This window comes from Cibotium barometz, chromosome 50 (genome assembly GCF_041138505.1).
Source record: "Cibotium barometz isolate CiBa-2024 chromosome 50, ASM4113850v1, whole genome shotgun sequence".
Classification (NCBI taxonomy): domain Eukaryota; kingdom Viridiplantae; phylum Streptophyta; class Polypodiopsida; order Cyatheales; family Cibotiaceae; genus Cibotium; species Cibotium barometz.
The window spans coordinates 27065798-27074860 of record NC_141095.1 but is presented as its reverse complement, the minus strand read 5'-3'; positions in this window follow the sequence as shown (position 1 = coordinate 27074860).

The window sequence follows — 9063 nt, the reverse complement described above, 5'->3', positions numbered from 1 at the left end:
ATCAAGATTATCACATAGTGCCAAATCCCTTAGTTGATCCCCATGCATCACAAAGCTTGTAGCAGGAGATGTTGAGCGAACAAAAACAGCCAATATTAGACAAGTGACCTACAAGCAAAGACACATTGGTTGTTCATGCATTTTCACCTTAAATGGGACAAAGAAGATTTGCACAAATGACAGCCCCAAAGAGAACAACACCAATACCTGGGTAGTAATCATTTGCCCCATCTTCTTCCCAATAGGTGGGGTACACCTCACAACCTGTCTATGATAAATGCCAAACCCAACGCTCTGTGCAACCTGCTCAATGGTCACTCCTCCTTCCATAGTGTAAAGGCATGTAAAGAAGCCTCGATCCGAGAGACAAGAATCAACAACTTTAAAAGTAGAGTCATACATGCCATCCCCAATCTTATTCCAATATGGAACCTTGTTTGCAACACAACCTCCAATGATGATATTTGAGGGGAAGTCTGCAAATATCAACTCCACACAGTAATCGGACCCTCTACTCTTGACATTCCCTACTGTGCATTCATGGCATCAAGCACTTGCTTTCCCAATGAGGATGCATCCTCCATGTTCACAAAAGTAGCTGCAAGGTCCTCAATACTGACATTGAAGGCATAAATGGTTCCTATAGACAGGTTTTTGACATTTAACACACATAGTCTTAAGTCAAAACAATCGGATCACGATAGAGATGAGGTAGGAAGCTCACATACCTGGAGCTTGCAATGTCTTGGTTATGATGTCAGTTGGTTGTATCCCGCCTGCACTACTATTGGATGTCTGTTGTTGACTCTGCTCCCTATTTGCTTCCATTACTCGATTCACCTCCAATGCACGATTCACTATTTCCCTTCCTAAATTCACTGGCAATGACTTACGAAAAGAGGCCGATGCAATCGATGTTGCATGTGATGTGGATGTGGCCTCATTATGATCAATTTGCTGGCTACGAAGCTCCAATATAGACTTATGTTGGCGATACAGATCAAGCTCCTCCTCAGGCACATGGTTTCTTTCAAGGTCCAACCACCACGGGCAGAAACGAGACTCTATGCTTGACATGGCCTGTTCAATGACAAACATGGGTAAACACAACTCACCCTCAATATGAACATGTTTCTCAATCATGGATTCAAAATGACAAATTCAATCACTTACTCTTCCAAGCTTCAAATCGGCATACATATAAGATTGATTGTCAACACAAAGCCACACACTAGCGAGAGGGGGTAAAATATCCAATTGGTGCTCCTCAATTTCAGAAAGCAACCATCTGCAAGCCAAATCCCAAATGATAAAACAACACACAGAAAGAAGCATGCATGTTTTTTAACAAGGAATATCTGGGTTATGTTGTAGGAAAACCTATAAACGACTCGCAAGCAGCACTTTGTAGGCTTGGTTGATGGTCAATATCATGGCTAAATTTTATGCCTCCTTCGTGCACTTTGAAAGCCCTTTTGAAGTACTTTCTTCTGCATAGAACAACAAAAGAGGTGAATCGGCTCTCACCTGGCAACCTGACTCGATCGGCATTTTTAATATCATTTTGGATTCTCAAACCCAGCTCCGTGATCTGAAGCCAGTAGGAGTACATGTGCAGCCATTCCCTAACCTTTGTCTTATCATTTGGCATACCCTCAAGTGATCGCACTGTAGCCTGAGAGTTGTCCAATAGCTTGACAATGTGAGCCTTATCTGTGTCTCTGATGCAAGCAGAACCCATCATATTGAGCTTTTCCTCTATGGCCACATGATTGGTTGACGCGTGCCATGGGAGAGAGAGCACCGTACACCAAAAGGCCTCACCGTTGGAGGGATCACAAATCCTTGCATATTTTGATGTTTTTCCTCTGTAGAGAACTTCTACCTTTCGAGTCACATTCTCCCTAGCAGACTCAGCAAGTGGTCCATTTGATGCCTCATCAATTTTTTGCTCCATCTCGGCAAGTGGTCCATTTGATGCCTCATCAATTTTTTGCTCCATCTCGTCCTTGAACAAGAGCCAAGTCATAATCTGGATTGGCAAATGAAGCCAACTGGGCCTTCCTCTGGCAGATGCACTCTGCATCTCTCTCTCAACCCACAGCTTGTCCTCATTGTCCAAATGTGCCATGAGAGTTGTTAGGTCGGACTCTCCCAATCTTCTTAGTTGAAATAGGCGATCACCAAATGTGGTTGGCACAAATGCATAATCATGCGTCCTACAAAACAAAGAAAAAATATGTTAATATTCTTGAGTACAAACAACTTACTTGACATAGAAGGAGACTCTGATAACAAATTAACTTACTTGTTCAACCTGGACAATGAAAACAAAAGCTCACCCACATCCCTCCGCTCGAACACATAAAATTTACAGAGAACACAACAAAGCATGGACAAATCCCCTTGAAACCCTGTAATAAAACACAAAATTAGGAAGGACAAAGAAGCATAAGAAACTATAACATCCCAATGAGAACTCACCTATAGAAATGCAGTCCATCCAAGCATTGTGTCGATTATTACCATCAAGAATATGCACCATTTTTCGGCTCAAGTACGGACCCCAATCGGGGTCAAGTGCAAGAGTTTCCTCAAATTGTTGATTCACAGTCCTCCAATGCTCATCCCAAGATTCCTCCCTCTCTTGTGTCAATGGTGTCTCCTCCCCTTCCAAGTCCATAATTGATACTGTGAAAGCTCCCGTGCTCTCAATGTATCCACCTAGTTTTTTGAAGCTTCGAGTAAGAGACTTATCTGTTGAGGGAGAAACCTTTCGGATTGCCTCCGTCTGGATCATCCTACAGAGAGGAACACGTGGAGGTGGAGACCTAAATTTGACTCCTATCCTATCTAAAAAGGCTTGTGGAGTAGATGTCTCAAGAATCTTCCCAAAAATATCAACCTTATTTTTTTTCAGCTTGCTTCCTTCAGTTTGGGTTGTGACAACTATTTCTTCTTGATCCTCTAGTGGATGTGTGTTCTCTTCCCCCTCTATCTCTCTCCCAGTATCCTCAGTATTCTCACCTTCATCCTCATTATCACCACCTTGAGTATTCTCACCCTCATTTTGATCACCTTTATTTTCCTCAATTGCCCCCACTACATTTTGTCCATCCTCCTCATCTATTTCATCACTATGTAGATGCTGCCTATCCATATCCACCTCCAGGTTAGTGTCATCTATGATATGTACTGCATGCTCCGTAGTAGGGTTTGAGGAGGCGCCTTGCTCCAAAGTGCTGGAAAAATCAGCTTACCTCCTTGTGTGTCTCGATGAGCTCTCACCTGGGCCAACCTGCACACTCTTTTTCCGCTTAGCAAGAGGTAACTCATCCATTTTTGCACAACAAGAACCTTTCAAGCAAGATGCTCTAGTGAAATGACTCTAACTCATTTGAAAACCAGATAGCCATGCAAAAATACAAGAACAAATCTTCAAATAGTATTCTACTCGTATTGTATAATTAATTGATTATTTTAACAGCAAATTCAGTAATACGACACAAACTTAAAGAAAAGGTGGCACATTCACTAAAGAGATTAAATTCAGTACTGCAACACAATCATCAAACAAAGGTGGCACATTCACTATCCAACAAAACGGCCAACTCATTAACGAACAGAATATCTTTGAGATTATCATATGGAGTGCTTTGGCCCAAATTCCAAGGCATTCAAAGCCGTATTGAATATTTTAAAAAAATCTTTATTGGAAAATATTTACGGAGCCCTTTTCAGGTGTTCAATTCAAGGCATTCAAATTTATTGGAAAATATATAAAGATTCGGTTGCCCAAATCTGAAGGCATTCAATATTGAGTACTAATAAACTTTAGAAGTGATATTTCGCAATCCAACACTTTTTTAAGGACACACTTTTTTCTTTTTGTGCTATTGTTCTTTAGATGCACATGTTTGCTGGTCTCCTCTCTCGACTGTGTGAGCCGTTTCTCAACCAAGAAGACATCAAATGTGAGTTTTTTGAGCTTCTTGTATACACAAAGTCTGTATAATATAGACAGTAGTAAGAGAGACAGTCTATGCAATGTGTTTGAGACAGCACCATATAGATAGCATGTTCTTACACTACTCTCTCCAAATTTCTGCCACCGCGGGGGGATCCAAGGGGGGCCGACGCCCCCGAAGCTTGAAACGAACTCAAAATTGTGATGATTTTTTCAATGCTCGGCAGCAAAACATCCTATTATTTTGTGCGCTGAGCACACAAATTAATTCAAGAAAAATACGAAGTAACGCCGCACATCTCATACTGTGTGTGGAGTGTGGCGGCAACAAAACATCCTATTATTTTGTGCGCTGAGCGCACAAATTCATTCAAGAAAAATAGCAAGAAGTAACGCCGCACATCTCATACTACTGTGTGTGGAGTGTGGCGGCAGCAAAACATCCTATTATTTTGTGCGCTGAGCGCACAAATTCATTCAGGAAAAATAGCACGAATTCATGGATGATGATACCTTTCTGTGTCTCTTTGTTGGGGAGAAATATTGGAGTGGGGAGAGGTCCCTGCGCATGAGATCAGCGTTTCTTTGCTGGGGAGACGTATGATGCTTCATGATCGCTTCTCTGCGTGTGTGTTCGAGGGAAGATGCTTCTGTGCAGAGGACGACTAAAAGCCTTAAGTAATTGTTTCATAAGAAGTAGCCGACTACTAAAAACCCTAAGTTAGGCACTGGACAAATTTTTTTATCCTAACACTAATGAATTTCAACACTAAAATTTAAGGGTTTGGTCAATATTTTTTTGATTTTTTTAAATCTATAGCACAGTTATGCTATGGCATCCAACTAGTAGAGTTTTTGAAATCTAACAGGAGATTATGAAAAAGCGCAAGAACTAACACAAAGCAAATATGTGTGTGTGTGTGTGTGCGTGTGTATGTGTATACATACACACACACACACAAACATATATACATATATACATGTACTCTTTTTGATACCCTTCATTATGATTGTTTTTGTAATAAATATTATTATTTGCTTCTACCCATAGTCTTAAAATGAGCCTGGTAAAATTGTATTATGGCTAGTATATGCTATTGATTAGAGCAAGAACATCTAGTATTAAAATATTTTTGGCTAATATTCAATGTAAATTCCTTAATTGTTGTTGTGATTGCATTATGCAGGGAGGCTCGTGTTTTCCTCCATTCTACAATGGGTGCATGCATTCGAGTCCCCTTCTCGAATGGCAAATGTCTTGTGTCAATCAACATGATCCGGGGGAAGCTTGGAACTATTGGTGGGATAAATGTGGAGGCCTTACTTGAAATTGGAGGAGAGTATGAGCCCATTTGTCCTTTACACTTGTATGCAGGGATTGGAGACGAGGCATATTTTATCCTGGAGCATTCATTGTCCTCTGTATATATTGCCAGATCAGAGAATTATTTTGAGACCCCAGAACAAGGCCCCTCAACTATATTTCCTCCCGGTTCTCGAAAGAGTACTCCAATGTAAGTGGCATTAACTTTGACTTTGACATTTTTTGTTTTGCATTGTGCATTGAATTAGAGAGCATTGTGCTTTGCAACAGTGACTTGGACACTGAAGAGATAGAAGAAATCAATTCCCAAGCACATGGGTCATTGCAAGAGGAGATAGAGGTCTCTCCTGTGGAAAAGTGCTTTCAACATTTGGAAGAGGAAGATGTTCAGTTTGATACTGCGGTCTCTTGCTTTCAAATAATCCGCATGTTACCTCCTACTGATGTCTTGCACACTTTAATCCATGATTGTGATTACAAAGGCAAGGTAAAAGAGCTTCCCAAGGTGTACCCAGAGTTCAGTACATATGAGCTTGAAGGTGGGAAAGGTATGGAAGGGGTGGAGCAAAAATACGAGGGCAACATTTGGACAAAGCCACAAATGCAAACTAGGGCCAATAAAACTTTTGTTCTTAGGAAGAGCTTCTGCGGCGGGGGAACCTTCCAGTGCATGAATGAGCACTGCTCCTTTAGGACACGTATGAATCAACCAAACAAACTCCATTGGAATGGGCAACTGATAAAATCTCCAAAATATGGGAATTTAGCAATTGGGAGCTTCGGGAACCTTGAGTGTTTTTTCTGCAAGCATGTGCCAATGTGTCTTAAAGAATGTCCTGCTTGTGTCTATTATTTTATGCCAAAACAATAGATGCACAGCAGACTATTTATTCATTATGGCAAACATACACACATGGTTTCCAAGGGAATGTGCCGAGCATCGATACGAAATATCAAGGCCTTTGTAGCACGTGCAGTGGGCATCGACCACAACGCTGGGCCCAGAAAGGTACAAATGATTGTGGCAAGGGAGGTGGTTCTAAGAGCATTCACTGATGATGACAAGGCACAGGGAGAATTCATGACAGAGAGGGAGCTACAGGAGATGTCGCAAGAGTTACAAAGTTTGATAAATGTCAAAAAGTACGTAGGAAGTGCAATTTAGCAAAGAATAGTATGCAATTATCATCTTTAATACACTAAGTATGCTTTATGAATGCAGGGTGAAGAAGATGGTAATGCAAACACGAAAAACAACACGGCCTCTGGGTGAAGGATATGAAGCCATTATTAATCTAAAAAGAACATGCCATTTTGAGTTCTTCCACGGTTCTCGATTTCCATTGCAAGCCACCACTACTACTGAGCGTTGCTTTATCTTTAAGATGTCTACTACTGGACCTGGTTCTGGGATTGACATTGTTCGGCGAATGGACAAGGATGGTAATGGGGATCTTAATCAAGCATGGGTCTGCTTTGATCATGTGCATCGAGTGGATACTGGTGGGGATGGCATACAATGGGAGCACATGTTTATGACCACATGTAAGTTACAAGCGGTAGAGAGCATTGCTTAATTTGTGTCTTTAATATAACTCTGTTTCCATTTGTGGCATGCAGGATTGATGAGCTATTGACAATAGCAACTTGTGAATTTAGAGAAGAGGATGAGGATGCTCAAGTCATGTTTTGGGAAAATATGAATTTGGTAATGGTGGAGCACACAGGGAAGGTAGCAAATTTTTTTGGGTTTATGGCGGATGAGGCTGGCGCTAACTGGAATGCAGTGAGACGTGTCTTCAACGACGGAAAGGAGATGATTGAAAGGGAAAAGTCATGTTTATGGCATTGGGAAGACAACCTTCGTGTCCACACGCAGAGGTACATCTATAGCCCACATCAAGAAAAGCACAGGGAGATGTGTGAGAAGTGGAGGACTGCACCAAACAAAGCACAGGGAGATGTGTGAGAAGTGGAGGACTGCCCCAAACAAAGAAAGTGCCCTTCAGCAATTTCGCAGGATACGAGCATGGTGGGCAACTGGCAAGGCAGCTGATAGAAACATCCCTAAGCTTCTTAGCTGGTTGAGTTGGTGGCACTATAGGGTTAGTCGATGGGGTCATTTCATTTTAAAGGTAATGTTTGTAAGAGATTATTCATTGTATTATTGTGTGCCTCCTACTTATGTGCACTGCATTGTTTTTAATCAATTTCTACCACTCTCTTATAGGATGGAGAGCCTATTGTCAATGCTCTTGTCCCAAGGACAAATATGTCAGAGACCAAGCATGCAAGCTGGTTGGCAGGGGAGGGGTATAGGCAAAAGATTAGTCTTTATGATGCTTGTGCTGCCGGTGGACTACCCCTTTCGGAGTGACTCCTGTCCCTCAAAGGACAGTTGGTTTTCAGCCTCCGGAGGCCTCCACACGTCTCCCACACACATAGTGGAAGGTCAGATTGCGCTCCGGAAAGGAAGTGCGTTTTCCTGCTATGGCGAGCTTCGACAACGAGAGAGACCAAGAACCTTGGGACCAGAGTGCACCAGGCAGCCCAGCTAGGGCACCAGGCTTGAGTGTTGCAGAGATGTTCCAGCAGATTATGCGAACGTACCCGTTCTCCAGCGTCACGTTTTCCATCTCCTCCTCCCTCTCCTTCCGTATCCCAAATTCCAGATCCTTGACACAGGGACTCTCGCGGGGTCACGACCGCAGTTGAGCTCTTTGCTTGAGTTGCAGATGCGTGTCACCACCACTGATCATAATCCTCCAAAATATCCGGTTGAATCCTAATTTTCAATTTTTCCTTCATCGGTGTACCTATGGCATCATTAGCAACCAGAATGCTCACCACCTTCCAGGGGCCTTTTCGATAGTTCCTAGCCCATAGTAACCGAAAATATTTTCACTTATAAAAATCAAAATGGAATCTCTATTGAAGATTAGCAAGATCAACCAATAGATCCATATAAAAGAGCCATGGACTCATCCGTTGAGGACTAGCAAGTTCAATCAACCAGATCCATGCCCGAATTCAGAAAACAACTCTTACTCCTTGTTCCAATATTTTTCCGGGCGCACGTGTGGGTATCTTCAGCAACCCAGAGCCCGAGCACCGTATGGTCAGCACCCTCTAGGATCCTTCATAGGTCACCTAGTGCTTCACTCATAGGCCGCTTCCTTGGTCCCTCATCCACCGTACCAGAAGCTCACCATTTAAATCGAACCGAGGCTGGTCAAGACCTCAACCGACCTTGCTACGCGAGACGTCCTCCATTGACTCTCCGTCCAAGCTGTTGCAACTTTATCAGATTAGGTGTCCACGACCTCATTCACAAGACGGTGAGAATGCTTCCCCAGCATTCTTGACATAAAACAGTCCTTTAAAAACAAGTCATAAATACAATTTCTATAACGAACTCTTGTCTTTCCACATTGTTCCACATCAATCCACATTATTTAAATCACATCCATTTCAAATGTATTCCCATTCTCATCCAATCACATCATTTTCATTTCATCACATCTTTCCTCATTTATCCTCATCAGATCTCATCCACTCGCATCTACCCATCTCCACATCTCATCACATCACATTCATTCACATCTCATCCATTCATAACTACCCCGATCCACATCACATCACATCACATCCATTTCACCTCACATCTCATTCATTCACATCTATCCCAATTCACATGACATCACATCTCATTTATTCACATCACATTCACTCATATCCATCACATTTATTCTCATCACCATCCCATCACATA